Source organism: Formica exsecta, unplaced genomic scaffold (assembly GCF_003651465.1).
Source record: "Formica exsecta isolate Colony F162 unplaced genomic scaffold, ASM365146v1 scaffold303, whole genome shotgun sequence".
Lineage (NCBI taxonomy): Eukaryota > Metazoa > Arthropoda > Insecta > Hymenoptera > Formicidae > Formica > Formica exsecta.
In genome coordinates, this window is record NW_021850289.1 from 278,383 (window position 1) to 285,965 (window position 7,583).

At 32.6% G+C, this 7,583-nt stretch overlaps 1 protein-coding gene across 1 annotated transcript in view; it reads right to left on the minus strand.

The window, feature by feature from the left end:
- LOC115237664 overlaps positions 1 to 7,583 on the minus strand; it is a 106,704-nt gene extending 99,121 nt beyond the window's left edge. Inside the window, exon 1 of the mRNA XM_029810862.1 lies at positions 7,202 to 7,583. The gene's annotated coding sequence lies outside the window, so the exon portion shown is untranslated. The remainder of the gene's footprint in view (positions 1 to 7,201) is intronic.

Sequence of the window (7,583 nt, forward strand, 5' to 3'; positions counted from 1 at the left end):
AAAAAAAAAAAAATTCATATATCGACCTACTAACGTCCGTGCAACGTCGACAAATATTTGCATCATATTGTCATACTATTTACTCCGATGATGCACGTTATTGTTATTTATTTTAATTAATCTAAAAATAAAATATGCTTATTTCTAAATTCTGCATTGTGCACGAAAAATTTAATATAAAATGAGATTAAATATATATCTTATATTTTGTAATAAGTTTTCAAAAGTATAGATAGTTTTCATAATTACCATAATTTTATTTGCTTAAATACGTAAGATTCAATAATTTCCAAAATACCCTGTGTTCAATTGTACACGGTGACATAGTTTTTTAGAAGCAAGAAATATCAAGCGTTCCTACTGTCGATAAATGTGAGTATACGAGAAGAAAAGAAAGAGATAGTCGATAAAGAAGAATCACAAGCAATAAATGAGAAAAATTTATACTTTAATCTTTACATGGTAATAATACCGAAGCCCTCTCGCTCCTATATCATGTTATAAAAGATCTTATTAGTTTTACTCGAAATAATAAAAAAAATAATATAAATATAATTATTTCATCAAGTATTCCACCATAATAACAATTATTAATAACTTTTTGATAAGTAGGAAATAAATTTTGATTCTATTTCTGAATATCACTTAATACATACACATACACATATAAATGTATATAAAATTATTATAAGAATCACTTATAAAACAAATAATCACATTGCATCGAATATATTTATGACAGTGGCATAATTAATTTGAGCATTCTCCTATATACTGATTCATAATGTTAATCACCAAATTATTAAATCAGCGCTGTATGTTCGGGATATATTTACTTCTCGATCTTTTTTTTTTTTTTTGATAAAGGAGATCTACCGCTTGAAGCAACAATTTGGAACGGGATACCCGTCTAGACGGGTATCTCTAGAAGAGGTCCTCATAAATATTTATGAATTTAAAACACATAATTACTCCAAAGAGAAGCACTGCTGCACAATGTGCATGTATGCAACAAAATGTACCCGACTTTTTATCCGTCTCCTTTCTCTCCCTCTCGTTTGCAATGCCAAATCTATATGTTTATGCAAATTTTTGGCACTGCGAATTTTAGCTTCCATTTACGAGATTTTATCGATTGTACTTTATAAACATAAAAAGTGTAAAAAGAGAATAATTTCGTAAACAATTTGCCTTGCAATAACATAATGTTTTTCATCGTAAAAACTTTGAGAACTTCGAAATCTTTCTTACTTGTGTCGGAAAATGGATTCGTTGCTAAAAATTATATTAAAATTGTAATATAAATATCATTATGTACAAATAATTTAATAATGCTACTCTCTTTCTTTTAATCTTTCCTATTTTTATTTTGTAAAAAGTATTACGCAGTAGAAATATAATAAAAATTACGTAATCTTTATGCAAGGAATCAATGAGAAATAATATTTTATATCAACTACATGTAAATTAAGTTATTTTTAATCGCCTTAATTCTATTTCCATTTTGTTTTTTATTGGTTTTATAATTGTTTCTCGTTCATGCAATTGACGTCATGTACGCCGCGGATAATGGTGATCACAATTAAAAGCGATGAATTGCGAGAAAATATTCTCTTTGCGATTCAATATCAACTGCATTGTTTTCTCAAACTCGCGTAAATATTCTCTTGGTCTAGAATATATAGAGTTTTATGGTAAAATTAAATGTAAATTCGACAAAGAGCTAATTATAGTATACGATTAACATAATTATTTATTTTGTTTATATTCAATTTAATAACTGCAATAAATTTACGATAATTAAAAATATATATCGCTAGATTATTAATTTTACGATAAATATACAAATAGAGAGCAAAATGCAAATCAATAGCGCAAATTAGTTTTCCATTGAATAACTTCTCAGAGCAAATGATAAAGCATAAATATATTAAATTTAATTGTTAAAACTCAATGAGACAGATTGCAATGAAAATGCAATATATCATTTATTTGTCATGTTTACTTCAACGTGTTTTATTGCAAGAAATAGATAAATAAATAATATATTAGCTATATACAAAACTTTTAGCTATATATTCAGAAAATATGTTTAAAAAAAAAAACCTTAATAAATGCGATGGCTCGTATTAATTGCTTTATAGATTATCTGATTCATTTGATAAGAATTCTGATCATCTAATCAAAATTTTATTCGTCTTATATGACAATCACGCATTTCATCAATCAAAGAATTATATTTAGCGCTGAATGTATAGGATATGAATGCCGACCATTATATTCGTACAAACATAATTTTATGATAAATGCAAAGTACTGGGCAGAAATACGTATCGATAGTATTAAAGATTCAAGGACATAGCGCGTTCTGTGTTTAAACCTTTGTATAAAAAAAATTTTTTATATATTACATTTAAATCTACAATGATGTAATCGTCAATGACGTTTCAATCAAAGTAATCCCGGAATAAATGCGGAATGATGAAGGACGATAATTAACACGCTCGTGAACAGATCGCGAGCAAACGAGCGCAACAGCAACTTCTCTGCTACAAAATGCCGATTGTGAAGATTCTGTTACACACTTGAAGTGCTCCGTCGTTGCAGCTATGTGCATATTAGCCCCCCAATTCTGACCGAGGAATGCGTTCCCGTGTGAAATCGCCTCTCACATCGGCAGGTTCGGATGCTCTTTGTCCGCGAGATCTGACCTGATCCAGTAGCCCACCATCTGCCACCATCTGCCTCCGCAGAGATTTTCTCGAAAGAAATTCCAAGCAACCCCCCCAAAAAAAACGCGCTCTAAAGAATGCACTTTTACCATCTGCCACCATCTGCCTCCGCAGAGATTTTCTTCCAAGCAACCCCCCCAAAAAAACGCGCTCTAAAGAATGCACTTTTCTACGAAACATTTATTTTGGAAATAATGGTTGCGACATTATTGCGTTTATATATTTATGTATGCGCGTAGAAAAATATACTCACATTTATTTCAAAAAATCAAATAAATACTTTCTCAAAATTATTATAAATATATAATAATATTATAAAATTTATAAAAATAAAGGAAGATATCGAGAAAAACTAGAAATCAATTTTAAATTGCAATGTAGTTTGTTTCGACAATATAATTTGTTTCACACGCAGCATATAGAATTAATTTTGCATCGTTTATTTCTTAAAGTGTATTATAAGATTTGAGATAAGTAAAGCTATACTTTTTGATGAATTTAGAAACGATACATTTTCTATCTAGTATCATCTAAATGTCAAAATCGTATAAAGCGATTAATAATCGAACTTTGATTCTAAAAGAAAACTGACTCGTTTCATAAACGTAATGCTTGTAGTGCGATTATTTACAGATTAAGGTGGTTAATTCATAAACAGGATATCCAATGTCGAAATAGACTACGCGCATCGCAAATTTTCGAACGATTTACAATCGCAACTTAACGTCACTCATGATCAAACTCAAAGAGTGAAAACGACCGACGTTTAACAGTCGAGCCTCAAGCTCGCGATAGGTCTAAAGAATGCACTTTTCTACGAAACATTTATTTTGGAAATAATGGTTGCGACATTATTACGTTTATATATTTATGTATGCGCGTAGAAAAATATACTCACATTTATTTCAAAAAATCAAATAAATACTTTCTCAAAATTATTATAAATATATAATAATATTATAAAATTTATAAAAATAAAGGAAGATATCGAGAAAAACTAGAAATCAATTTTAAATTGCAATGTAGTTTGTTTCGACAATATAATTTGTTTCACACGCAGCATATAGAATTAATTTTGCATCGTTTATTTCTTAAAGTGTATTATAAGATTTGAGATAAGTAAAGCTATACTTTTTGATGAATTTAGAAACGATACATTTTCTATCTAGTATCATCTAAATGTCAAAATCGTATAAAGCGATTAATAATCGAACTTTGATTCTAAAAGAAAACTGACTCGTTTCATAAACGTAATGCTTGTAGTGCGATTATTTACAGATTAAGGTGGTTAATTCATAAACAGGATATCCAATGTCGAAATAGACTACGCGCATCGCAAATTTTCGAACGATTTACAATCGCAACTTAACGTCACTCATGATCAAACTCAAAGAGTGAAAACGACCGACGTTTAACAGTCGAGCCTCAAGCTCGCGATAGGTCTCCCTTCCTTTCCTGCCCTCGTGTCATTTTATCTCGCTCCCGTGAATGAATTTGTGAACATAAACGGTCCGTCTCACATCCGCCTATTTCGGTACTGACACGCGTGCCCTTCGCCTTTCGTTGAGGGAGAAAATTATTTCTAGCAGCCGGGCAACGATCTTTTCTCCGAACATCAGTACGCCCCGATTTATTACATTCGGATCGATTAATAATCGTTGACAAACATCCGCGACATTCTCACGCGATGTGGCAGACTTTACAAGGATTCTATTATAATTTTCGTCTTTCCGTACTTTAAATTCTTCATTAACGGGAATTAACGGGAATTTTTTATGAGATCTTCCATTGAGTCCTCTGAGATTTATGCCACGGATAATAAAAAAAAAAAAAAAAAAAAAAATCAATATGTGCGAATAATTGCTTTGCTTAACAATTAGAAATACGTATCAAAATTGATGATCTTCCGACCGTAAAGAGAACCGCGCTTTTACGCAATGAATTAATCACTATATCTGACGTGATAAATCATTGCAAAATTAATAGTATTGCATTCATTAAACCTTCGCTACGGGAGAAAAACGTAAATTTCGTTCAAAGAAAAAGACGGTGAGAAAATTTGTAAAGAAAGTGGCACATTATATATATAAAGCGCACGAGGTAAAATATAAAGAATTCCCTTAAATTTACAACGCCCTCCTGGCGATGTCTTTCAGTGTGACCTGCACGAATTCACCGGTCGACATGCTCTCGCATGAATGCAACGCGAATGCAATGCCAGAGAAAAACATCGGGGTGTAAGCGTACGCGAGTAATGTATCTGTATATCGCGCGGTGAAACTAGAAGTTAACAGCTGGAAACTGGTTTCCAAGAGAAGGTTTTATTCGCGTACACGGACATACAACCGTACAAAGAATAGGAGAAAGAAAGGAGAAGAATGTACGAAACGAAAGAGAAGAAAACAAAGCCAGAAAAAAAAATTTTTTCTGGAAATTTAGTAGAATAAAAAAAATATGAAATGCGATGAAAAACATATAAAATGGCATTTTCATATACATATAGGGCTTTCATAATATAATCTTTACTATTAGTCGAATTAAAAAATCAGAATATCTATTTTTTTTAAAATGTTATATTATTTCTATAAATATCAATTTTATAAGTACGAATTTTGCAGAATCTATGCATAATACATATTATATAAACAGATAATAATGTAAAAATATTATTAAATTGATTTAATGTAATGAAGCCATTTTAAATAAAAAATGGAGATTAATGTCTTTGCTTTTATGATTCTCTCAAAAAAGTAAAAAAAAAGATATGAATAGAAAGAGAGAGGGAGAGAGAAAGAAAGAGAAAAATAAGCGAAGAGAAAGGTGAAGAGGGAAAAGAGGGAGAAATCAAGGAGTATGGTTACACTATTCGCGTCTAAGGAGAAACATGGGCGCAGAGATTTAGGGGCATGACATCTGTGACGTGTATATTATAATTTTTATATTTATTTGTTATATAATACATTCTACATTTAAATTCTAATTAAGAGGGAGAGAGAGAGAGAAAGCAAGAAAAGATTTTTAAACTTTTTGCCACTTATCAGACGAATTTGTAATATAATTTTCCTTATATAAATACATCGAGACACATTAATTATTTATGAGCAATATAAAATTTTTACGAATTAAAACTAATTTTTTATTTAATTTCAAGCAATTTTTCGTTTGCGCAGGCTTTTACTTTGTTGAGTGTTAATTATATACAAAGCTATTCAAAACTAAATATTGAAATCTCGCAATAATTGATGTCACACACATGTCAAATTTTCGCAAAGATAAAAGTCAACCATTAGGTTGATCAAACAATCCATAAACGAATGAAAGTAACTGCGGCCGACATGGAGCAGCATTTATAACGCATGTATGCACAGCGCAAATTAAGATTCTTCCCGCAAACGAACGCGTAACATTAGTCACAGCTTCGGATTGCTCATGCGAGAAGCGGAGACAAAGAGAGACGGAGCGAAGTGAGATGGAGGTGGAATACACAAATGTGTACGATGGAACAATAAACAATATAGATAAAGTTGGACAAGATGCAAACGGGACGGTAACGCGAGTGCATCTCGCTTTTAGCGCCCGAGAACAGTACATTTTTTTTTTTTTTTTTTTTTTTTTTGCGAGATTGAAAGGAGCAGCACGTAGCTCGGGGTTCCCTTCGTGAAGACGAAGAGCCTCCTTTATTGCGCAGGATTATCTCTGTCCGAGCATATCCGAGAGGCATAAGGATTCCACTAAGGCTTGCCAACTACGGAGGATTGCTGTTATAAATGCACGTGTGCGCGAATCGCACTTTGTCTCTCGTGAATCGAAACTTGCGACAGATAGCATCTCTCTCTCTCTCTCTCTCTTTTGCGCGCGCGTCGATTATATAAGAGATAATAATTGCTGTCAAACAAATACCGTCGTGTGTATTATTACAAAGCAAGATGTCTTTAAAAAATAACTGATTATATAATTTTTAAATAAGACTATTATATTAAGAATTAAGAAAAGCCAAGTCAGTTATAACAATATTAACAATAAGAAAGAATATTCTTATAATAATAATTCCTCCTAAGTTATTATGGTAATGGCATTGGTACAATTGTTTTTATAGATTTTTCAGGCTAGAATTATATATCGATACAGTGTGTGTGAGAGCAAAATATAAAAGAGATTAAAAAAATATTTAAATATTTTTCAATCATAGAAATATTTCAAAAATAATTATTGGATATTGAAAAAACTGTTTTGAAAGTGTTTGAAAACTCTATGAATAAAAAAAGGCAATATAACAAGAAGAAAATGGATTAACTAGTGTTGTATATCTCACAATTCGAGATACAATTAAACTTGTATAAATCAAATTACCGCGTCACGTGTCAATTTTAAACTTGCATGAGAAACGCGCGCGAGAGATTGCATTTAAATCGAATCCGGTCTACGATCTCTTACTGCCACGAAATTCAATCTTTCTGTGTCGCACTCACCATAATTTTTCGCTGAGATCGGCGTCGGCGAGAAGTGAACGATACCGTTGCACCGGATAAATTCTTCGGCCGCGCGCCGACGAGATAAAAGGACCAACTTCACTCCGACGCTCACTAATCACCGCACTAATATACACGTCGAAATTTAAAGCGGCGCGTCTCTGCTCGGCTCAAAATCTTTGCGTTTCGAATAAAAAGGCAAATCGCGCGTCGACCGGCAACGTGATGTGGGCTCGCGGAAAGAACGAGACAGACGCTGGACCGAACGGCAACGCAACAAGTGACAGCCCCCACGCGCGTCGTGCGTACGCCGCTGCCGCTGAACGCTGACTCGGAATGCGCGCGACTTCATGCTGCACACGCTCACCGAGGGCGCCACCGA